The sequence below is a fragment of the Ciconia boyciana genome, chromosome 3 (assembly GCF_034638445.1).
Source record: "Ciconia boyciana chromosome 3, ASM3463844v1, whole genome shotgun sequence".
Lineage (NCBI taxonomy): Eukaryota > Metazoa > Chordata > Aves > Ciconiiformes > Ciconiidae > Ciconia > Ciconia boyciana.
In genome coordinates this window covers 5,938,007-5,963,419 of record NC_132936.1, presented here as the reverse complement: position 1 = coordinate 5,963,419, position 25,413 = coordinate 5,938,007, and the positions used below count along the sequence as shown (strand labels likewise).

At 45.0% G+C, this 25,413-nt stretch overlaps 1 long non-coding RNA gene across 1 annotated transcript; it reads right to left on the bottom strand.

Annotated features, from left to right (window-relative positions):
• Positions 1-14,240: 14,240 nt before the first annotated feature.
• Positions 14,241-24,504, bottom strand: LOC140650252 (uncharacterized). The gene is made up of 3 exons (XR_012041906.1): positions 23,295-24,504; positions 21,352-21,675; positions 14,241-18,351 (listed from the first exon to the last, which is right to left on the bottom strand). It is a non-coding gene; the product is annotated as an uncharacterized lncRNA (long non-coding RNA).
• Between the last annotated feature and the right edge of the window lie 909 nt (positions 24,505-25,413).

Genomic DNA, 25,413 nt, shown 5'->3' with positions numbered 1-25,413 from the left:
GACAGACTTCTGGGACCTGTCGGACATCTCCAGCCTCTGCTTGTTGTGCGTTAGTGCTGCAATTCTCTGGTAGCGTGAACACACACCAAAGCAGCATCCTCCCCCAGTGTCTGCCACCAGGGTACCAATTTAGATTGTTGTGAGTTTTATAACCATGCCTTTATGCCAAATATGCTAGAAATCACCCCAGAAGAGTCAATTGTCTGAAGTGTCTTGTGGTTCTTGCTATTTGCCCAACCAGAAATGCTTGCAGTAAGCAATGCCTCCTCCCAGGCCAACTCTTTCAGTTGAGGAGGCAAGAGAAAAAAGAGGACTTCTGCCATGTCCTGGGGTCTGTGTCATGGGATTGTTCAAGCCTGGGCTTGTCTTACCTAAAACTCTTTGATCCATTGTTCCTGCTCCTACCTCTTATCTCTTCTACAGATTTATTTCAAAGAAAGTGTTTGGACTGTTCTCAGGCCAGAGTTCCCTGTCCAGTTCAGTCCCCCACTATATATAGCAGTGTGTCCATCTTATACTTGGATTTAAGAATTTTTATATGGTGTAGACAATTATCTGCTGGAAACCCGGCCGAGACCAACACCTGGTTTCATGCAGTGCACCAGTCAAGTGTCACACAAGTAACAGCTTTTGGTCACCAGTGGTTCGGGCTGGGGTTACAGCTACTTGCCTGGAGATGAAAAAACATTTCTTCCTGGGGCGAATGCTGATCTGCTCATACCATCTGCGTGGTTGTGGGACTACCTCCTTCAGAACAAGGAGACACGGAGATGGGGCAAAACTCGATCCTAAATCTTACCAGAGCTTCACTTTTTCTCTCTCTTCTTCCTCAGTCTCACCCCATTTAATTCAACTCTTGCTTTCCAAATTTGCAATAGCGGGTTATTTTGTATCTGCAGACACAAATCCAAATCCTGATCCCATTAAAGTTAGTGGCAAAACTTCCAATAACTTCAACTGCACCAGGACTTGGCTCACTGTGAAGAAAATGTTGTTCTGAAGGCAATATGTACTGCCACAAGGATTCAGACATCCATAAATCCATCAGGCCAATGAGTATTTCCATCTGCCATCCAGCATTTGGAGCCGGGTGTGTTAACAATATGAGCTAGAGAGTGAAAGTTACCAGCAAATGCATTTCTGCAACCATTTCTCCCACTCTTATTAATGAGGTTTTTGCATTTACTGGCAGAGGGATAAAGAACTGCTTCCAGAGCACAGTGGTTTATGTGCAGGTTGGGCTCCTGGGACAGGAGCTTGGATGCCAGTGTGATGGACACCTTCAAAATGTTGTAGTTAGACCTGTTTTAAAGAGGCTGGTTTGGGTCTCAGGAAAGCTGAGCTCATTTCCCAGCTCTGCCACCGACCTCCTGTGTGTCCTGGGGCAAATCATTTGATCTCACTCTGTCTCGGTCCCTCTGCTATAGCATTTCTAACTCCTGTCCTTTGCCTGTGCAAACTTTGGGGCAAGGCTGTAATACATATAATAATAATAATAATAGTAATAACAATAACGACAACCTGGTATATACACTGCATCAAATCTCAGCCACCCGCATCTGGCCAGCTGCATTCTGGCAAGACTCTCACAGCCGAGCAGCACACACGGGAACCCTTTAGCTGGGAAAAAAAACTTTCCCGGTGAGTAATTTTAAGGACTAGACTGGTGGCAAAGCCAGGGTAAAACCTGGAGGCAATTTCGCTGGCGTTCTGAAATGAGTTTTATTTAAGTCCATAAATGTTTTTGAAAAGTCTGTTTTAACAGAGGCCAGAGTGCCCTGGGGTGACTCTCTTTAAAGTGCTTTGTTTTGTTAATAATGATTTGTAAACGGCGTCTGTCGGAAGTGTCGCTGCCACTACCTTGGAAAAGTCTCGGCTGGGAAACACAGGTACCTTGTGTTACTTAACGTGCTTTGAGTGTTTTTCCTTGCAATAACGCCTGTTAATGCCGCGAGTCTGTGTGGCCACAGCTGCCAGGGTGAAACGATGCTCTGCTGAACGGCCAAGGCCTCGGGCTAGATTCGGTTGTCCCTTCCTCCGGTGGCATATGGGAGGTCACCACGGGGAGCAGATGGCATGAACCCAGGGCATGGGGAGCAGAACATCTTGGGGAACTCACCAGGTCATTTCTGAGTGAGGGCATCTCATCCCTGGAAGATCCCTGCTGCAACTGCGGCTGGATGGTGCTATCGTGTGAATAAAGGACCCACCTCATATGGCAGAGGGAGCACCCAATTCATGGCATGGAGAGTGTCCTGCTGGGATGGAGAACAGCAGCTGTGGAGATGCCCTGAGCAGAGCAAAAAGGCCAAAGCCACCAGTCCTGGCATTAATTGTCAGAGAAAGGAAAAAAACCAGTTATTTCAACATCTGTATTTGTATTTAGTGGGAGTTAAGATCCCTAAGTGCCTTTAGGAAATACTCAGAATTGTATCTGCTGCAGATATGTCTCCAAGCATGTACTGTGTGAAAACATGATCACCGCTATTTCCCTTTAAAATCCCACAATTTGGTTTTCCTACAAGCACCCTTTCAAGCCTCTGGGTCCTTTTGGAAGACCCTGCATCGTCTTCGAGGGATCCGCAGCACTGTTTCCGCCTCTCAAATCTACTCCAGCAGCTTCAGTTGGGATAAAATTACAACGGCCATCAATCCAGCCCTCCTACTTCAGAGCATGCACTAATCACCACAGAGGGGAAGGAAGCAATTTTCTTCACACTTTATTACTGCACAGCCCCGTATGTTACGGATCTCGGTGAGGCTCTTTGTTTCGCATCCTTGCAGAGCATCCATCATTGTCCGCTGACGGAAAGCCTGATGGAAAGCCAGGCTGGACAGACCACCGTGGTGCCCAGACGGGATTTGCCTGACCTAACTGCAACTGCTTGCAAGTTTGGCTAATGCCAGATATCCTTCTCTAGTTGGTAGAGAGAGCGGGAGAGGGTCAGGGGATGATTCATCCCATGCTAAGAGAGGTGTCCAAGGCAGCTGAGATAAATCACCCTATGGAGGCCCCGAGTCTTTGTGCTGGCTGTAGGTGGAGCCCATATGATTCGCCTCTGCGAGATACTTAACTTCTAGATGGCTGAAGTGAAGTGAGGTGTCTCTCGCCTCCCTTGGCCCTGCGTGCTGTATTCCTGCTCCCCTGCAGGATTTCTTCTTCAGATGAATGAAAGACCAGAAGATTTGCTTATGCTTAATAAAAAAGTGAGCACACTGTCTCTTAGCAGGTTGATGCCGGGACACTAGCACAATATGGATGTGAAATGATAATAATAATAATTGCTGGTTTGGAATAGGGGGCTATAACTGCTGAAATCCAGTGGAAGGGGCCGGCAAGAAGTCCTGTTCCGAAGTGATTGCGCACTGAGATGGGGTGGAAGAGTGGGGAAAGTTTTATTAATTGTTGTGCATAAACCTGAGTGAAATGGCAAACATTGCTGCTTTTAAAACTTCCCAGCTGTTCTTTCCTTTGTTCTGGTGACTGCTTGGAAGTTTGAGCAGTGATAAAAGCAAGGACTCTTACAACAGTTTGCAAAGTTGTAGGAGACTTTAAACAGCTGGTATGATAAAACACCCACATTTCCCCTGACAAATGTAAGCTCCACCAGTAGCTTTTAGAGAAGGGATCCATACCAGAGCCATAAAAGAAATAAAATGGTTAAGTGTAGAGGTGACGTTCTGGGTTTTCCCAGCTCGGTAAAGATATATCTAACCAGCCATTATCACGCAGGTGCACGTATATCATTCAACATCAGACATCAAGGAAAAGTAATCGCCTGGAGTGAGAGAGTAAAGTTCAATGAAAGTTTGAAAGCATTACACACCAGCACTCCTGGAAGTATAATCAGACACCAAAAAAAAAAAAATTACTCCCCAGCTTTTGTTTGGTTGATGAGTTTGGGTTTTCTGGCTGCATCAAATGGGATCTCATACAAATCTGTCTTCATTAGACTTCTTCTAAAAACAATTGTACATTTCCTGGAAGCTCATTAACAGGGAGCATTGCCAGGCTCTTATTCACAGCGGCCCTGATTCAGCAAAGTACTTAAACATATGCTCTGGTCCCAATGATTTATAATAGAGGGTATAAAAGTTACCCAAACTCTTTCTAGGTTATAGAAAATACTCAGCCCAGCTTTCATTTGCATTTTCAGTGAAAATTCTGGTCAATTCCGCTTATCTTTGATCTGATCTGTTTTAAATGATAACACGTTCAATATCTACCTATCTAAGATTCCATCAGTCAGCATAAAGTCATGCTGCACTTAAAATCGTTGGTGGCTCCACCTCTGCATCTGCTGGTTCCTCCTCGTCTCTTCTGGAATACTTCGAATTCCCTTGCAGGCTGGGAGGGCAGCAGCTATTACCTGTTGTGCACAGAGGCATCTCTGTCTTTGTCCTCTGTTGTCCTACCCTGTTCCCAAGTGTGCTGTAACGGAGATGTTGAAAGTGCTGGAGTATGGCAAAGTTGTGCCGTTACATGTACTGTGGGCCATCAAGCTCTGCTAACTGTCTTGCTGGGACATGCTGAAAGCCTCCAAAGATGTTACTGCTTTTGGGTCCCTCTGCTTTTCATCGCCTGACTTGAGGGACCTCAGCAGGAGACCAGTTTTTGGGAAGCTGTAAGTTCCTGCCTTTGCAAAGCAGCTGCCTGGCTGGGCAGTTGCCCGTCATTCTTGTATGCGTGCATTTCTCAGCCCCTTTCAGCTCTCAGGTCTGGCTCCTCAGTGAGACGGACTGTGGGACATGCAGAGATAGCTGCCTCTCTGCCCTAACCCTGAGGCCAGCCAGACCCTGAACGGCCGCAGGACTGCTCCCAGCTCTGGCCAGCACAGGTATGGCTGTACAAACATGCAAAACTTTAACATGTTCACCAGACTCCAAAGGAGAATGCAGGTAAAGGTCCTTCATGTAGGTTTGTTGGTTTTTTTTAATAGTTTAAATATCTTTTCCTATTGCACTTTCCTCACTAGAATAGGTTCTCTGTTCCCTGCTAACTGTGATCCAGCTTTGGTCCTCCAGTGGAGGACCTTCTCCAAACCACCTCCAAGGGACCAGCACCTACTGCTGCTTTGCCCAATTTATTGCTACTTCACCGTTCCTATTACTGTAGGCCAATAGCCCCAACTGCGATTAAGTCCTTACTACATACAATACAAACATGTAGGCAGAGATTAACATCCCTCTGAAAAGCCTATAACCTAAATAGATGAAATAAATAAGGAGGTGAAATGCTTTGCCAGGAGGAAAACCTGATTTTCAGATTTGCACCTGACCGTGCCAGGTCTCAGTGCCTAGTCATTAATCCCCAATTGCCCGGGGGGACAAAGTGTTACCTGCTGGAGGTCCGCAGCTGGAAAGCCTTCCAGCTACAGATTTCCTATTGCAATTCTGCAGGAGACAAATCGCTCCTTGCGTGACGCGCGGAGTTGTACGAAGTCCCATTACAGAAAATGTTTTATGGTGTTGATCTTCCAAAGCATTGTCACTGGCAGCAGGGCACCAGCTTCAGAATGGGTGGATTGTGCTTCCAAAAGCTAATTAAAATCATTAGCAGCTCTCTCAGATCAGTTGCCAGAAGCTATCCTTCATGACAGTAACCACATATTCCCCCTTGTCTGCTTGGGTACATTTAAGAGTTATTCCGAAGTTTATTATCTACCTTTTAAAAAATAATTCATGGTTATTTTATGGTAAGTAAGGGGAGACATCTTAAAATGATTATGTATACCCAGATAAGCAATAAAAATCACAGAGGTCAAGAAAGAGAGGGCCTGTTTTGAATGTTACAAGTGCTCTGTATCTGCTGCTAGGTTCAAGCCCAGAATCTTTGCCAAATCCCCTGAAGTCAGATATCTTTGTGCTCTCTGCCTGTTACAAATGGTAGCCGCGACACTGCTCAATGGGAAGGGGATGGAAGGATGAAAGGGGAATTCTCAGCCAGAAAATATCACCATTTAGGATTTTTTTTCTTTGCCCTGAGTTTCTAATTCTCTCATCCTCCACCATTCCCAGCTTTGTATCCTTTGGAAATGGACAGAAACAAGAGTTTCGTGCAAGCTAGTATATGTGTATTTGTGGTATGGATAAAAACTTTGACAAGGATTTATACTGCTTACCTGAACACTTGTATTAAGAGTACAGCTGCTCTAAGTCCCTGGACAGAGAAGGGTGGTTCGGTTCACTGAATATAGGCTATGACCCTCAATAAATGGAAATAATACTGCTCTCCTCTGAACCGTTACTTGTCCTATCTGTTTAAAGCATATTATATTTGCCTTTACCATGTTGTACAGTGGATTCCCCAGATGCTGACACAAAGCATTTCAAGATTTGTAAGCCACGTTACACCTGCAGTGTGCTGGGTGAATGCTGCAAGAGGTGCCTTAATTTCAGCTATGCTGAGAGCTGCTTGCCACAAGCATTTTGGCGGTGAAATCGAGTGGCTAAAACAAAGGATTTTGGGCTACTGTGGGCAAGTCTTCTTTGTGTGGCCGATTGCTTTCATAGACATGGAAATTCATGCTGGAAACATGGTTCTAATCATTACATTCATTTGGATATTTAATATAGAGTGTTGGTTTAGTTTTGTAATAATAAATTCCAGTTTTTCTTCTATTCTGTTTGCAGCAATTTAACTTTTACTGGTAGAATCATTTATGTTCTGCTTCTGCTTCCCACTTTCTGGTTAGCTCTAGTGCCATCTATTAAATGGATTTATCCCCTTATGCAGTTTTTAAAAAGCACAGGACCCCAGCAATTTCTCTATATTTGTAAGTATATCAGATTAGCAAATACGAATCTAAGAATCCTAAGTGATTAAACTGCGGCTGAAGCTGTTTAATGACACCCTTGTTGTGCTCTGGCTCTTTAGGTGGGCTAGCTTTTCAGGTCTCATGTAGCTCTGCCAAAATCACATTGTTCTTATTCTGGTACTCTTGAGCGAAAAGGGCAGTTCCCATTAACGATGAGTATTGGCAATAGCAGTGGCGATAAAGAACTGAGGTCTGCTAGCACAGCCCTGCCTGTAGGAGGTTGCCTGAAGTGCCTGGGTGAGCAGGAGAATACCCACGGTCCTGCTTTGCCGCCAGCAAAGGCTGGTTGCTGGTGGTACTGTCCTCAGTAAGCATCTCAGGGTGCATTGGTGTCCCTCTCCCGGGCACCAGGTCACAACAAGCTGCATGCAGGACCCCATTTTTTTCTCACCAAGACCTATAAAACTACAGTGTTTGCTGGGTGTGACCACTGGCCACGCTCGTGACGCTTGTTGTGGGATAAGAGCCTTGCCCACGGGCTCCTGACGGAGATTTCAGAGGTCTCCTTTCCCCCATCCCGTGCACCAGGAGGCTGTTGGCAAGGCTCACCCGCTCCTGACAGACCTGCTTTTCCATGCTGAGGAAGCAATTTCAGTGCCTACAAGAATATTACTCTAGGCCTGAATCCAGTGACCCTTATTCAACTTTTACTCCGTCAGGAGAATAATGACGGAAATCAAAGGAGGGGGAGATTGAAAACTTTTTGAGGGAATGCTTTCCCATGTGGTGCCACCAGACTGTAATGGTGTACCCCACCATAGGGGCACGTTAGCCGTTGGCTAGAGGTTCAGCCCTGGCTGGTACGCTGTCCTCCTGCCAAGTGAGGCTTTAAGGGAACATCCCCCACCTGCAATAACTTACAGATGGATTTTTTGGTACTTGAAGTCCCCTTAGGAAGAGGAGGGAAGTCCAAAGCTGGCTGTGTCACCCAAGAGGGAGGCATTCACCCAAGTGAATGTCCTCGATTAAAGGGTTAATCCACTTTGGTCCTTAGCCTAGTGCCCACAGCTGTAGATATCTGCCTACCCCTCAGTCCAGCTCTCTTCCAGCTGAAGCTCTGTTCTCCAAGTGCTCCACATGCTTCGGACCACCCCAAGGCACTGTAAGATGGGACTCCCCATTGTCCCTCGGCCAACCCAATCTGTGAGCATCACTCCTGCACATGGGTACCAGTGATTCCAGTGCAGCAAAGAGCAGCTCTGGATGGTTTTACTCAAAAAGGATAGAAACAATTTTCTTTATGACTGTCTCCTACAGTGAGCATTTCCCACGGTGATGGAAGGTCCTGGTCCAGTTCCTGCTTCTGTTTGAGGGGATGCAACCTCTCTCTCCCACCTGGACAGGCTACAGAATAAGACCTTTTTTTAATTTTTGGCGTCTCTGCAGGCAGGACTGCAAGATATTTGGGGACAGGAGGAAAACAGGTAAGAGAAAGAGGGGTTTTTTGCACCCTCAGCTGGGACAGAAGGACCCTAAGGCTCTGCTCCCTGGGCAAATAATGTACTGCAAATTGCACTCCTTTGATATAAGACAGAGGCTATCTATCTCAGGAGTGTGGTTGGGAGGGCAGGACCCCCCCCTGCCCAGCCATGGGCCCTGCAGCTGCTAGCAGGAGCTGTGTGCTGTCTGGACCGAGGTGTCTAAAACCATGTGCGAGTGCAGACTTCCCCTGTGAAATTCGCCCCAAAGGCTGCTCAGTGGTCGTTTGGCCGGGATCCCTATCTGCTCGGTCAAATCCAAGGTTTTGAAGGCAATGCCTGAGACTGCTGGATGAAAAGATAAGAACTAACAACATTCCCCAGCTTTAAATGACTTACTGCTCAGCCAGGATCTACTCAAATTCCTTGAAATAGCCAGTTCACCCCAAACGTGCCCAGAAACTGAACAAAAGCCTGATCCCTGCCATGCGCGAAGGCTGTACCTGCGGCAGCTGAGCCACGCCGCTCAGTGAGAGCCACCTCTGCAGCCATCCTGGAGGGAAGCAGCAGTCCAGCCACATCCATCAGTTCGTAGTGATGAATAAATATAGTAGCCCTGTGCATCGTTCACCTAGCAGCAGGCTGTTTTCAAAAGTTTTACAGCTTTTTTTTTTTTTTTGGTAGTAGGAAGCGTCCTTCAAGTGAACATAAGACCATTTGATGTTACAATAAACCATTCTGCTGGCTCAAATCAAAGATGAGGCACCGAGGTGTTGTAAAAATCTTAGAGTCAACGAAAGACAGCTGGTTGAATCATTTCCCAGATTTTCATATGACTCATAAATTTGTTACATAGTGAGGAAATTCCCTGAAAGCTTCTTGGCAGGCACTACCAGTCTGACCAGTAGCTAAGAAACACATAACCTTCCAGTTATAGGGGGGGGGAAGCGGTGTGGGGAGGAAAGAAAGAAAACTCTGCCTTCAGGTTTGAGCATGGGGTCAGCTGAAAATACATTCCTGCCACCAAAGCCAGAATCCTTCTGCACAAGAGGCCAGGAGATGTAAGGGACAGCTTCTCGGTTGTAATGCATATGTTCAGAAGAGTCTGCCTCTTCCCTCCCGCTCCTTCCACCTATACACCCGGGAGGACACATGCACAGAAACACGCATGGCCAGACTCCTCAGGGGTGACCTGATGGTGCAGATACCTGCGTATCAGGCAAAGGCATTAAATTAGACCTTGCCCCTGTTAACCAAGAGCATGACATTCAATTTCATTTCTTGACAGGCAGACCAAATCCTGTCTTATTCAGGCATCTAGCTAATGGCAAAATGGTAGATGTTTCTGTCACCAAGATCCACATCTCTTTGGGTAGCTAATAGTGAGCACCTTTGAGAGCATCTAAAGCGAAAAGCCTGTCTACCTTGGGTAGGCAGGTTGGGTAGTTGTGTTCTGGTCTCCCTGCGAGACCTTCACCTGCTTTTTTTCTCACCACTGACTGTACGTGGAGAGAAATGGCTTCCTTCAAGGGAATCAATTAATTAGACACCTATAGTCTTGGCACAGATTGGGGCCTCAGTGATGTGGACCTCAGCTCCCTGATGTAGTCCACCCCAAATTAAGCAGTGTGAATAAGCCCCAACAACCATCTGCGTTAATGCAAGCATTGGGCCAAGATCTTTCCTGGCATCTCAGAGACCTTTTGAGTCCGGAGTTGTCTCCATTACCCCAGAAAAATGGAGTGTTACCTACAAAACTCCCCCAAATTTAGATGTGGCTCGTGCAGACATCTGCATCTGAATTACTCTGTTATCCCTTCTTCGTGGCCAAAGGAGAGGAAAGGGATGCTCCTCTCATCCCAAGTTAAGCGATATGAAGCTGCACGTGATCTCTGGTATCGTACAAATAAGCTCACGATAAATTTTTTTCATGTCCCTGTGATATATAAAGAATAAAACAGGACGCATTGTTGAAAGCTGTGATGTAACATCATTAGTACCTCTATAGTAAGACCCTATGATGCAGCTTTTAGTTGTTCTGTTGGGTCTCTAAACTCCGTGCCTAGTTATCTTTTGAGGAACCACCAAGGCATCTGCAGGACTTGGTGAGCCGAACACTTGTACGGCCTGGGTGTAAGCGTGCTTCTGTGCTGGGCATGTGCATGTCTCAGGTTGTAGCAGAGAAGCCGTGGTGCTTTGGTGTGTTGGCAGACAGGTCATCTCAGGGTGGTTCCCTGTCACTGGGACCATGGGAGAAGTCCATAAACCAGCTGCAGCAATTGACCCCAGCCTGTTGGGATGGGTGATGGGAGTGAGCCAGCGTCCAGGTTGGAGAGTGTGAAGATGATGAGGGCCACTTTGCAGAGACTTGGGGACCACCAGAGAGACGTGGGCTCCAGTTTGGGAACCATCGGTTCAGATATTTTAACTAGTGCTTCAGAAGCTCTGTGACCTGGCAATTTGCCCCATGGAGTCTGCACACATATAATTAATTCATTAGGTAACTCAACAGCCACAGATAATCATGTATAAAACTCCCACTAACGTCCCAGTGCGTAAGCACACACAGGGACACACACATTTCATGTAACGCTGCTCCCCGCTCCCCAAATCCTGCTGTGTTTAAAAAGGCCAAAGGAAACACAAACGACATTTTGTTTCTTCTCTGTGAAAATACACTTGCAAACTCTGACCAGCAAGAATGGATTGCATTTCAGGGACTTGTTTATTCATCCAAAGCTCAAAAGATTTAAGAGTTTAAATAAAATGTCTGAATGAGGCTCCGTGTATGTGAGCCTCTGAAATGCTCTTTTTAAGAGACAGACATCTGACGCCTTGGAGGAGCTCGTCGGTGGCAGAGAGGGCTTTAGCGGCTTCAGTCGTGTGCAATTAAAGCTGATCAGGGCTTCAGACTGGTTGACAACATAGAAAATCATGCCCAACGCAGCCCTCCAAAATACTTCTTCATGTCACATGTTTGTCACAGCTTTAGCTTCAAATTGCAGCATGAAATATACAGCCAATCACCAGGTTTAGGAGTAAAAATGTTCCTAGGAATTCAGAAACTTTACCAAACCGTTATTCTGACTGCTTTCCAGATTGAGTCTTTTTTTTTCTCTCTTTCTTTTGGTTGCTTTAATTTAGTAGAGGAAGTGAAGGCAAATAGTTTAATCATAACCATCCCTAGGGGCAATTTAGAATCATTTTCTCATTAGTGCATATAATATGCAGTATAAGTAATGTTCAATCAGATGGTTGCTACAAAGGCCTGTGCAGACACCGAAATGAAATGCACTCCAATGCTATGAATAGCTGAATGAGAATAATCTTGTCTTTTTGTATCTTGCTTCTTTGTTGGTGGGTGAATAGGATTTTTTCCCCCTTTCTTCTCTCTCTTTTTTTTAGGGGGGGAATCAAACTTTCTTCTAAATAGTAAAATCAAGTTATAAAAGTGGAAGGATTCCAAGACTATTAAGGTTCCAGGGAATTCAATCACAGACAGCCAAAGGCAGGAAATATTTGAAGAGGGAGAAGAAAATAAAAACACGAGGGAGCAGGAAATACGTGCTCCATAAAGATGACTTAACTGGGAGACATGTGTCACACATCCACAAGAAGGGGCCAACAGGAGTACCTGAGGGTATTTTGGGGGAGACAGTAGCTTCAAAGGCTTCTCCTCCTCCAAAAGCTACTCAACCTATGATGCATTTAACCCCTCCCCAGTTTTATCATACCACCTTGTGTGGGTCAGGCTTAAAGTCGGATCGTGGAAACGACCCCAGTTAAAAAGCAAGCTCTGAAGAGCCAGGATGGTGGGGCAGGAAGTTCTTGCACCATCTCTCCTACCAAAGGTGGCACAGCACAGGATTAGACCCCGGGCTTGTAGATGGGCAGATAAGCAAAAATAAAATGCCTAGTACTTGGATGGCCAGGCAGCTCAGTGATTTCCCTATTGCTCCTACCAGCTGGGGCGGGCTGTTCAGTGACAGCCACGCCATGTAATTGGCATCTCATGGATCATACTGACCATGATGGGAAGCCCAAAGAGCACTGCCTGTGTCCTGTGGTCTTTGGGGCTGAGGAAGGTAAATGCTTTCCTCTTCCTAGAGGAAGAAGTTAGTAGGACCCCTAGTTGTCTGGCTCTTTCTGCATTTCCCAGTAGGCTCATGGAGTGCTCAGGGTGGTACCTGCTGGCTTTGATGGACCTTGTTTGGGAGAAGGGCGAACTCTGGGATTTCCTACTTTCCAGCTGGCCTGAGGGTGGTGACTGGGATTGGATGTTCTCTCTTGGATATTGAAGTCTCTACATAAAAATGTAGTGGCTTCACTGGCCTGTTTTTTATAGGTTGGAAGAGACACGAGTGCTGCTCCCAGCATCCACAGAGATCAAAGGTATGAAATAGGACTCCATAGCAAGGGGGTTTGCAGATCGTTTTTCAGGATCATTCAATGAGGGTTTGAACCTCCCAAGTTTCACTTAATTCTTCATAACTAAATAAAACCAAAAATTCAAAGTGAAACTCAACCCAGAAATCCACGTTCAGCTTGGTTTTGGATGGAAACCAAAGGAAATCATTTAATCCCAACATGGTTTCCACCAGAAGCTCTGTATTGGTCTGAGTTTGGTTGAAACTCAGCTTTTGCTTCCCTTTGCTGAACAGTTCATGTAAACTATGGGATAAGAAGAAACAAATTCAGGAAATACTTGTGTATTTTCCTTTAACGGTTTAAAAATATCTTCTGAATTCTATCAAACACATCAGTTCCATGAAACTGCAGGAAATACATCAGTCCAAATTCTCTGTAAATTGGAAATAAGAGAAATTTGTCACTGTTTATCTTCAACACAAATACAGATATCCCAGCACTGGAAGAACTAGGGATATCTAGCCTGCAAACTTTTCCCATAGGTGGAGAAAAAAGGCAACTCCAAAATAGATTCTTTGTTTTGATAAACAAAAATGAAAGGCCTAGACAATGCGATAAACTAGTTTTTCCTCTCACTTTTACAGAGTCTGAAGGAAGCAAAACCATCACACTGACTGCTACAACAGACTTAGAGGATGTTTTCTGAGATCTTAAAAATTATGGTGTTATACTAATGTCCTGTTGTGCAACAGACTGTGCGCGATTAAGGACAAGTCTAATTGTTGTCTTATCATCTCATAGGTCATTGCAAGGAAAACTCTATTAAAGGTGATGGGATAGTTCAGACAGTATGTTAGTAGTGACTAGTGGGTATCAAAAATGGATGTTTCTTATTTTAGGTTGTTCTTGTATAAGTCCCATGAGAGACTGTCATACAACGGCAAGTTTACTAGACAGGCTTGTCTAGCTCATATCCTCTAGACCATGAGAAGATGCTGCTTCATAGGAAGGGACAAGAAACCATAATTTATGCTTATGGGATGAGCAGTCCTGTGCAGGAGTATTTTGCTAAGCCAACAGTTAGGGGTTGTCTGAACTCAAGATGAAGTACTTGCTCCTTTGAGTTCACGGATGAGTTGGTATCAGTAGATCTGGACTACTACTGTAAATTGGTATTCCCCTTTAGGCATGCTGGGTGGCAAAAATACTTGTTTCCAGAGTTTTGGGTATGATTGTTACCCCATAGGGAGTGCTGGGCACCTGCAAACTGTGCGCAAGGCAAACTCACACCCCGGAGATATTTTGTGGAAATACCGCTCACTGACTTTTTGGTTGTTTCTCCTCAAATTCCTCATTAATATATTCTCCACTAATAAACCTTTTCATTGCTCAACCAGCTCTGTAGAAAACAAAAGACCTGTTGGGGGAGTGTTTGATTGCAACATTTTTTTCTGTAGAAATAATTATTAGCCAATAAAGTTGGAAGGAGCTTGGCAGAGTGAAATCTTCCAGTGGGATTGGGTGCTTCCTCATTGGATCCTCTTGAAAAGACTCAAAGTAATTTTGCCTTTGCCATGATTTGATTAGCTCGTTTCACATGTGGTCGAGCTTCAAAACAGAGATTTATATCTGTGCAGCTAACCTGTGTAACAGCACTTGTTGCTCCTTTTGACTTTATTTAATACATGAAGTACAGTACATAAGCATATTTTAAAGACATGTAAAAAAGCAAACATAAAGAAAAGATTTAAAATACCGACTCACACACATGATGTTGTTGTGCTTCTCCTTACTTTGACTGTATGCAAGAACATAATGTGTTTTGGCCAGGCCATTGTCAAAATAGATGGAGATTAATTACTGTGGCCATTTGTTCTGTTACAAAAAAGATAAAAATAACTCATGAGTCATGACGACAGCGAATATTGTGGAGCCAAATCCTGCATCCTGTTTGCCATTTTCTAGCCTCAGAGTAGAAGAAAAGATGTGATGTTGAGAAATGATCTGATGCTATCTTTAGTACCTCTGCAGTGTTTACACAGCTAGGGAAGTCGGTGTCTGGCATTGCCTTTAATGACATGCAGACGTGGTTCGGGAGGAGGGTGTCCTGCTGCAGGCTGTGGAAACGGAGTGTTGCTGGATGGGGTTGGGAAGGGTTTGCGTGCATCAGTAGATATGGCTGCAGGGCAGAGACTTAACCTTAAAACACATCAGGACTCAGAAATTAGAGGAAAACCCGTAGTTTTGCTCAAGCAGAGTCCTTCAGCATGTGCTTGGCATTTATTAGCGTGTTGTCACTGGGCCTTGACCACGTGCTTAGGCGCTATGTGGAGAGGAGAGTGAGCTTTGGAGGGTTGGGTTTCATTCCACCATGTGGGACATGTCTTCCCATGTAGAGGACATGAATATGAGTATTCTGGCCCATTTGCTGGTATAAACTTAGTTTTCTGAAGTTTCCCACCTTGTATTATTACTAGCAAGGACAAGGAGATGGTCTGCACCTCTGGAGCATTTTCATGGGTATAGATGAACATCTTTGCATGGGCAAGAGGTTACTGTAGTCTCCCAGGGAGCGTTGTCATCATCTTTCATGCAGTCTTAGAGCTTCAAGTCTTAGAGCAGTGATGCTGCCCACCAAAATACCACACAAATACCATCTAATGGGTCTGCATGCCACTGCCACAGGCTCCATACGCTGATACAGAAGGAAGGAAGACACAACGATCCTGCAGCTGAGCCCCAAGGGGCTCCTTGGCAAATGGTAGGTGCACTAAAAACCAGCACTGGTAGCACAAGCAAGCCTCATCTCCCCTCCTGCAGGAGAGAGGGAACCTGTTTAATCAGCTTCAAATCTTGGAATATTTTACAAATGAAGATTTGAGTGCAGGGGGGAAGAAATCAGTCAGCTCTCAGGTAAAGTGGCGCTAAGCAAATAGGCTAATAATATTGGCAGAAAAAAAGGAACATTTTAAAATGTGAGCTAGACGTGCTTGAAACCAACTAAAACCTTAAACCATGTTAGAAAAACAATTCACAGTGCTTTGCTTCAACAGTTGTAGCTGTTTCACCATGGTAAAAGACCATCTTTTAGGAGAGATGAGTCTATCATGAATTAATTGTGCTATCCTACCTGATAGCACTAGGCTGTGGCTGTGCCAGCATCTGCTGAGATGGCCAAGGACCGTTTATGGCTGTTCCCTCATGAAGGAGGCACGAGGCAGCCCAGGGACGATGGATTTGCGTCTGTACATGCTGGAAGTGATGGCAGTGGGATGTGTAATGTGGCTCTGCAACCCAGGGGGTAGGACAGCCACAAAAAAGGCTCCTATCACCTTGTCACTTTTTGGGGTGACAGAGTAGCTCTTCCTTGCCTACTTTCCATTAAGCAGTTACAGACGCAGCACAGGGCCATGTGTCAGCAGCACACTGGACCTGGGAGTCCATACTGTGCGGCTGGTAGGATGCTCCTTTTGCACCATCCATTCCCAAGCTTTCCTCAGGTGTTAGCAGGGGCCAGAGCCAATTTTTAACACAGTTATCATTCTGAGAAAATGACTTTAATAAGGACATGGCCATGCCCCACCTTAGGGACAGGGATAGGCATGGTTTAGTTTCCTGGCACAGATATGGCCATGCACTGGAAGGAGAACCCTGTAACCTGAGTAGGGCAAGCAGTGAGTAGCTCTGGACCCTAAACCCAGGTCCAAGGACTGCTCAGGTATTTTTCATTTAACAGTGACTGGATATAATAAACAAACCCAATCAGAATCTCCTAACCTCTTCCTTGCAGTGCTACAGTCTGCCTGGTCTGGGGAGGGGGGAAGAGGAGCGGAGTGCCTTGTTGCTACAGTGCAAAAGTGGGCAAGTCCTGGTGCAGGCATTGCTCCCCAGTGGAGAGCTATGGGGATGAGTCCCTGACAGCTGAGGCTTTCCCTCCTCTTGTTTTTTATCCAGCCAAGTGCTCTGCCGAGGAGCTTGAGCCAGAGATGACCAAAGACCAAATACGTCACCTGAGTCCCATCGTCTCTGGGAGCGTGGTGATGCCAGACAGAAGGCATTTGAGGTCAACCCTGCACGTGTGACATAGGCAGAAAAGCATCAGGATGCACTTTTTTTTTTTTTTTTTTAAATTTTGCTGGCACACGTCTTGTGTGTCAGGTCATTCCTTCACACATACACATGTGTGCACTTCATTACAGCTCCTTGTCTCCCCCCTTCCTCTGCTTTGCCCCGCTTCCCTGCAGTAACCTCCATCCACCCCGGGGCTTGGAAGCTGTGCTCAGCCTCTGCAAGAAAACTGCTTCCAGCTGTGGGCTGTAACAGGCTCTCAGCCGCTGTGCAGCTGTTCTTGGGCTTCTGCTCCCTAAACCAACGGGACGGGTGGGGAAAGGCTGATCCTTACTGCTGACTGTCTTCAGAAGCAGTTACCCAAGCCTGGGTTTGGAGGTTGCCTTTGGACACTGCCAGCAATAGGCACAGGACCCTTCTGACAAGCTAAATCGATGTGCAGGGCTACAAGAGCTAAAGATTTCAGGAAGGTGGGTCGTAGCAATCTGGTGTCATCCACCTCATTAATACAAGAAGGGTCTAATAACTGCCTGGGGAATCTCCACTTCTTGCAGTGAATTTGGTAAAAAAGGATCTTGTACATGCTGTGCCCATGCAGTGGGCAGCTCTGTCTGTGGCATGTGCTGTCTCCCTATTTGGTTACCTTCTCAACCTGTTACTGACTCAGTCTGGTTGGACGTCAAATCCCAACAAACTCTGAAGGAAGCTGTTCAAACCTCCCTGGCTTTGGTCACAGGGCCGTGGATACTCAGGCCACTGCAGATCAAATTTCTCTGTCTGAAAGGTTAAAATTCCTGTGAACCATTTCAGCCAGTTTCCTAAGGCAACTTTCCTTCTGTGCCAAGGGCTCTCCTCAGCAGTGCCCAGACAGGTTGGGTGTCTGCTTCTCCTTGAAACCAATGGGACAGAGGTGCTGGATTTGTGTTCCTGAAGACACCAGAAATAGCCCAAGTACATTGGGTGAGATCAACAGTAAGACCTAAGTGCTTGCAAGTGGGATTTGCAGAGAATTTAGCTAGTTTGGCCCAAAAAGCTCTCTGCAGTCCTTAGGCCCCCTCATTTTTTTGTCACAAACATGCCCAGAACTGGCCTAGGCTGGAGGCTTCTTTCTAGTCTAAACACCACCATAATTTGCACAAGCCAAAGTGTCCCCAGAAGGGCCAGGTACAGTATAACCCAGCCCCCAGTTTGGAGCTCAGCACAGCGTAAGTGGCAATGACTACATTAATTCTTATGCTTCAAGACTTTTGGAGGTACCACTCAATATCTCTGCATCTGAAGGCAAGGAAGTCCTTTAGAAAAATCTGTCGCCTACAACACCGAAGGGTTGGCAACCCGCTGTCCTGCTGAAAAGGACTTTCTAGTAGGTAGGTAGGTGCCTCCCAACAAATTGGCATCTCTTGACCTCTCCTGGCCAAGTCTTCATCTTTATTTGTGGTTATCTTTTGCTTGGTGTTTCCAAGACATGTGTCTGCCTGGCTCAAGCTTTCGCTGTGAATCCTTGTTCTTCTGGCTGATTCGGCAGTTTCTTCAATTACTGTCACAACCGCCCCTTGCGTGGCCGCATCGGCTTGGCTGGGCTCCTGCGATCACTCATTACTGCTGGAACAAGGGAAGGCAGACAGACGTTTGTGCATTCTCTGGTGATGCACAATCTGCGTCCTGCGGTCACTGGGTAACTGTAAAATTAAAACAGATCCTTGCTGTTAACCAAAAGGCATTTGCAATAAAAGGAAGTTAAATACAGTGCTGGAGGGGTTGTTTTGCTGCTAACAATACATTATAGGACCCACTAGGAAATTGGATTCACTACTCTATCCTCACCCCCACAATTAAGTTCACCCCCAGTTTAATGTGATTTAGAATTAGGTGGGATATTTTATGGTGATAATAGGTTCAAGGACCTTTTTTTTTTGCCTGGACTTTGGTAGCATTGCCATTATTAAGAATGACAGAATAAAATCCACAGGATGTGCTACAGCAAACATGAAATACATAAAATACAATTCTTGAGCCTCCTTTTCTTTCTGTACAATCCTTTTGTGAGGTAGAGGATGGCCAGCTACTCCCACCTTCCTATCTAGAGACCAGGCAGGAGGCCAGAGCCAAAAAATTCTGCCTTCACTGGAATCTGGATGCTTTCCAGGCAACACAGTGATGTCGGATGGTTGATCTCTGGGACCGGCAAAAGTGGCACCCAAGGTCTGGACCTTCAAATTCCTGACAGTGCTGAAGGTTTGGCATCTCCTCCGGAAAGGCACTTTGTCATACAGAAATGACACACTTGTGCGACTAAACATCTGCTAGCACAGGGACAGAAACTGGCCGGGGCCCTCTAAAGCAATGACCGTCCATTTAATACATGGGGTGAAAACACCCCAAGGGGGTGAGGGAGAGCAGCTCTGAGAGGTGCAAGGTTGAGGCTTTCCTGGCCTGGAGAAAAGCAGGGTTTGTTCTCCGCTCCAGGTTACATCTTCAAGATTTTTGCTCTGGCTCCCTAAGGGAGTGCTTCAGCCCTGACACAGCCAGGGATGGTGAGGCTTTCCTTCTGCTCTCCCAGTAACCTGGGCCCCTTCTCCATTAACTGCTGTGCAGGCTGGTGACCCTGCAGGACTCAGCTTGGCTAAGGCTGCAAGTGGTGCACGTGTGAGTCCTGTTAGGATGCTGGTCAGAGGTGCACATGGCCAAAAGAAAAACCATGGAGCTACTACATGGTAATGAGGCAGGTTTCTGTAACACCAGAAAGCCCAAGGCTGGGTTTAGATACGTGAAGATGCACCACAAAGCAATACCTTTGGGATTTAGCCCACAGCTAAGACCTGTCAAACCCACCTCTCCCAAGTCACCGGGCAATGGTGCAGCCAAGGTATTTGAGCCATGTTCAGCTCATCAACAGTGATGAAAAATAAGCAGGTTGATCATGGCCAGGTAGGTTCTGTGCTCAGAACTCCTTCACTTCAGGTCAACAGAGTGATTTCTGAAGCACATGGAATCCATCGATGTCTGAGAGCTGGGGGAAATTAGTATTTAAGGAACTCTCTCCTCTTTCGCCAAAGGACTTACTGCTCCTAGGTTTTGTCTTGTTTACCTCTAAACTTAAAGCAAGAAGACCAGCATTGTCTCTTTTCAAGTAAAGCACCGGGAAAAAGGGAATGAAAATCTTTGAGGTCACTGTTGTAGCCAGGATGAGCTAAGGACACAGAAGCAGCATGGTTTGAAGGGAGAATATCTTTGAATAAACCAGCTGGAAAAGGGAGGTAAGATTCCAGTTTCAGAGTTCAGGACTTTATGAATATCTGTGTTCTCTACCTATACGGTCTAATGAAAGACCCTACCTCTTCCCAAATCCTTGAAAGTGCTTTGGTAGGAGCACAGACCAAGGAGGGCAAGCCTGCTCTGTGCTAGAGATTGATTTCGTTGAGTTTGAATTAAGAAAGAAAAGTGGGGGGACACAATCTATGGAATAATTTAACTTCTATTTTATGGTCTGCCATGCAGATTAATTAATCTGGCCAGTAAACTCACTCTTTTTTTAAGATCCAGCTACAGTGATGGTCCTGCCCAAGCCCTAAGATAATTCATGAACATTAATAGATAAGAGAGAGACAGCTTTGAAATCAATGCTTTACACAAGGGCCAGATATTATAAAGATCAGTGCAATAATTAGTTTTTTAAAAAAAAAAAATCATACAGTTGAATTACTCCAGGGGTGCCTTTGTGTCTGAGGTTCAACCGGTGGGTTCAGTCCTCTTAATAAGAATTAGTTCTGGAATAGATTTTGCTGGCCATAGAGCTAAAAACGTAATCCTGGCTGGCTTGTTCAGCTTTATTAAGCATCTATGACTATTTTTCAAAAGACGATCTCTTTCTTCTCCTGACAGAAAGGCTCATCAAATACAGACAGGAGAGGAGAGGAAAGGAAATCTCAGCTTCATTGAAGTTGAAGCCAAATCTCCCATTGGTTTCACTGGGGCCAGAATCTCACCTAAGCTGCATAACATGCTTTAGAATGCTACTGGCATGATAATGATACAAAATAGACCCCACATTTCTTTTCTGGGAGAGGGGAGGGAGTGGGAGGAGAAAGGGAAACCTAACACACACGTTTGTCTGATCCTATGAGGCATTTACCTGTAGCGTGTACTTGGCAAAGGATCTGATATATGAACTGAATAAATAATAAAAGTCTGTGTTTCCTCACGTCACAATTCGTAAATGCTTTCGATGTACATAAATGATCTTAAAAGAGGTACTTGCATTTCCTTTGAGGAATCTTTAAGGAATCCAAATACATCAGAACCACGGTTGTAACTTGGAAACCTGAAAGTGATCTAATGAGGCAGACCCTGTCTAATCTGATATGTGAAAAACCTTTGACTTTACTTGAAAGCGAGATTTTTCTAACCCTGACACTAAGGCATCTCTTAATAAATTATAAAGAAAACCCAGAAAACACCCCCCAACAACTGGCAAACAACCAAACCTGCTATGAGTAATCATACCAGCAGCAGAAGTGATGCTGTAAAACACTGCTTCTACCCACTTCTTTTAACTTTTCACCTACTGTGTGGATCACAGTTATGCCTGAGGCAGCAGGAATTGGTTAAAGCCACCACATTTAAATACATCAAAAAATTAATGAGCCATAGGCTAGCTGGAGGGGAGAGGAGAGACTTACCTAACGGCAGTGCCTGCATGCAACCAAAAAGTGAAGCTCCTCTTTTTATCCACTGCTACTCCCCTTTGCTTCGAAGTCATTAAGGCCCTGATTCAACAAAGCACTTAGAGACCGTGTTGAACTTCTAAAGCAGTGGGACAATTGTATGCAGTCAGTGGAGATATAGGGATGGATTGCCTTACATATACGTTAAGCATGTCTTTTAAGTCCTTTTCTGAATCAGGGTCTGATCTTGCTCCCATGTGAGTAAACGTGAGTGCAAGTCTTCAAGACCAGCAGAACCAGGTATTCCGTTGTTCATAAGCAAAAGTACAAGCTGGAGTCCTAGAAAGGCAGAAAGTACAAGTCTGGAATCAGTTATAAGGACACTTTGCTTTTAGATTAGTATCTGGCTATTTTTCAACATGCATTTCACTCAACTAAGAAAATGGGGGAAATGCTATTTGATACTTCACTTTTAAATCCTGCTTGGAAGACAGGTGTTGCTTTGAACCCCCAGTATGCAAGATAACTGCAAGCTGGATTCCTGAGATGAATGTGAGGCAGATTAAGTCCAGACCACAATAATGTCATCTCCAGCAACATCACTGTCCTGGGAAATCGAAGGCAAGCCAAAGTTCACACACTAGTTTAAGATACTGCTAGCTAGTTTGCAGCCAAAACAAAAAGTTCAGAAATGGTTTTTGATGCATTTTATTTAGAAATCTATGTTCAGGCCATGTTTGCAAAAAGCAATGAATCTCTAGCGTTTATCATCAGGGGCTCAGATCCAGTTGAGTCGGTTAGAGTGCCTGTCATGGTTTAAACCCAGTCAGCAACTAAGCACCACACAGCCCCTCGCTCACCCTCCCCCTGCTCCCTGTGGGATGGGGGAGAGAATTGGGAAAAAAAAGAGTAAAACCCATGGGTTGCGATAAAGACAGTTTAATAGGACAGCAGAGGAAGAGAAAATCATAATAATAATGATAAAAGAATGTACAAAACAAGCGACGCACAATGCAATTGCTCACCACCCACTGACCGATGCCCAGCTCGTCCCGAGCAGCGATTGCTGCCACCCGGCCAACTCCCCCCAGTTTCTATACTGAGCATGACACCATATGGTATGGAATAGCCCTTTGGCCAGTTTGGGTCAGCTGTCCTGGCTGTGCTCCCTCCCAGCTTCTTCTGCACCTGGCAGAGCATGGGAAGCTGAAAAGTCCTTGATTTAGTATAAGCACTACTTAGCAACAGCTAAAACATTAGTGTGTTATCACATTATTCTCATACTAAATCCAAACCATACCACTATACCAGCTACTAGGAAGAAAATTAACTCTATCCCAGCCGAAACCAGGACAGTGCCTAATTGTGGGTAGTTGCCTCATGTTAGCTGCTTGCCTTGGAGCACTGCAGACCATGTTTCACAGTCACTTTAAGTGGACAATGAAGCGGGACAGCCTCTGACAGAGGCAATTCTGCCCCACTTCCACCTTCGCTTGCACTTCCTATCTCGAAAGTTGGCCCAACTCATGTCTGTACAGTGGATAGGAGAACCAAGCTGGATTAACACATTTTAAACCAAATGTGGCTGCCCCAATGCTTGCACCAGCAAACAAGAGTGCAGAAGCAGAACAAGCAGCAATGGGCAAAGACAAGATGCTCCTTCTGTTGGCACTATTAACTCTCTCTTAAGGAAGCCAGAGAACTACAGTGTATTTTGGCCATTGCCGGCTGGAGTGACTAATTACAATATTAAAACAACGCTTATTTCTCTGGAGATTTGCCATGTTTTGAAGAGCTGGCTCCAGCTCTGTCAGATTTCTCACAGGGAACCTCCTGTGCCTTAGAAAAGTCTCCCCCTTAACTCCAGCTCATACTTGATTTTTGTTATCTGCCAGGTATGGATGAGACACTCAGCTGTTATAATTTAACCCTGCTGTCCTATTAGCTTTCCCAGATACCTGAATCTAACTCAGTTGAAGTAAATGACACTCTTATCAACTCCACGGACTTTGAAGCAGGCTCCAGCTATGGGATTGATCCAATATGTAAATGTCAAGTCTGATTCCAGGAAGGGAGGAAAGTCATCAGCTGAAATTCTTTAAAGACTTGCAGATATATCTTGGCATGCTAAATGGAAATGAAGGAATATCTGAGGGAGAACGTTAAATAATTCTCAAATAATTGTTAACACACACACAACAGAACCCCTGTCCCACCTCTGTCACTCAGGTTATGGTTTACCCACTGCAGTAAACTGTTAACTAGTTTGCACTGTTTGTGGTTATACTTAACTATTGTTCTTGGAAACAAAGACCAAATTAGTGGCTGGCTTCAGAAGTTCAAAATAAGAATTTGGTGTCAAGGTGTGCCGGTCACTCTTGTGTCCACCAAACATCTGCATTCAATTACAAAACATTTTAGGAAGAGACTCAGGGAGCATTGTTTGGGACATAAACTGGGCCTAAGCCCAAGAAAGAGATCTAGAAAGACCAAGCTCCATCCCCACCTGCTGTTGGAAGCATTGACATCTACCAGCATCCAAATTTGGTTGAACAAATTTCCTAAGCACTCCAGTTTAAGTTACCACACCTGAATTCCTTGATCTCAGGATGTCCTAGCCAAGCTCTGCTCCTCCATTCACATCCCTCTGGATGCAACAGACACATGCACAGAGCATCCAGTGTGAAGTTTTAGGGGTGATTTCAGCTGATCTAAGACTGGCTGCCTTAGAGTAGGCACTGAGGCTGTGAACGATACCCAGGACTAACAACCTCAGACAACATCTTAAGCATCTGCCAGTAATAAGTTACTGTCCCATGGCATTGAAATACTTCTGGAAAAGGAGGCAGGAGTGGTGCCATAGTCCCACCTCTGTCAATATTTTGTGTCTGCAAAATAAAGGCCCAAAGCTCTACTAGTAGCTACCTAGGATAAAGACAAGATGGGGAAGAGGGAGTCTCTATAGCTTAACATCACCTTTGCACTTTTTGTCCTCTGGTCACTAGAGTCCCGGTTACAGCAGGGCTCATTTAGGACCCTCAGCAGTACTTGACATCAAGCCTTCTCTAGCACTCTTTTTGAGCTCAAGAAGCACCACAGGGCCTTGAGTACCTTCTGAACCAAAAGGGTCTCTCCCTGGCTCACAGCAGGATTTCCTGGCAGCTCAGGGCAGGTAAAAAGCCAAAGCAGGGTACAATTGAGCTTTAAGTAATGCAAGAAACTCTGTTTCATTAGTTTTGTTTCATTATTGAGATAGGCATAAACTTCAGGGCAAAAGCTCTGACTAGAGACAACGGAAAACAGCAAACTCGCTTAAGTGCTGTCTAAACAGACTGAACTGGAGAAAACACTGAACCAACCTCCTGCAGGTACCCTTCAAATATAATAACCTCGTATCTGCTGCGTTACATGCTACAAATACATATCTGCTACAATGAACAATCAGTTAATTGTACGCATTTCAAGAAAGAAGAGAGTCCTTTGCAATTTATCAGTCCTTCTGAATTTGCCATTAAAAATATTTGCTAAGGCAAAGTGTTTGAATACCTGTCTAGCTCCGAAGCTGTCAAAAATACAGGAAACATCAAAGAGGCTCTGCTGCAGCCCTAAAAAGAAAGGAAATAATTGTAGTTGTGGTATTGGTAAACCTACAAGGGTTTTCTGTTAATATCTCTAGCTACCACACAACCACAAGAACTGTCATGATATGCATTTATATGATTTTTCCTTTTGGGTATAACCATCCAAGCTAAAATACCCCATATGCTAAAAGATTGATGCTTAATACTTCTTTCCAGATGTGCTCTGGTTTAGTTAAATATTTAACACATTTCTAGAAGTATGTAGTCTATAATTGCATTAATACTTCAGAAGAATGATGTCTTGGTGAGTAAAGGGAAAGATATTCCAAGGCTGACTGTGTACCTACTCCTGCCAGTGATCAGCAGAAATCAGACAGGTTGCCTTTAAAAAACCTGATTACCACTGATCACCGCGGATGGCATTTAAACAGCTACACAACCACAACCCTGACAGTGTCCCCCGGCAATACTCCCAAGGCCTAAACAAAGTCACATT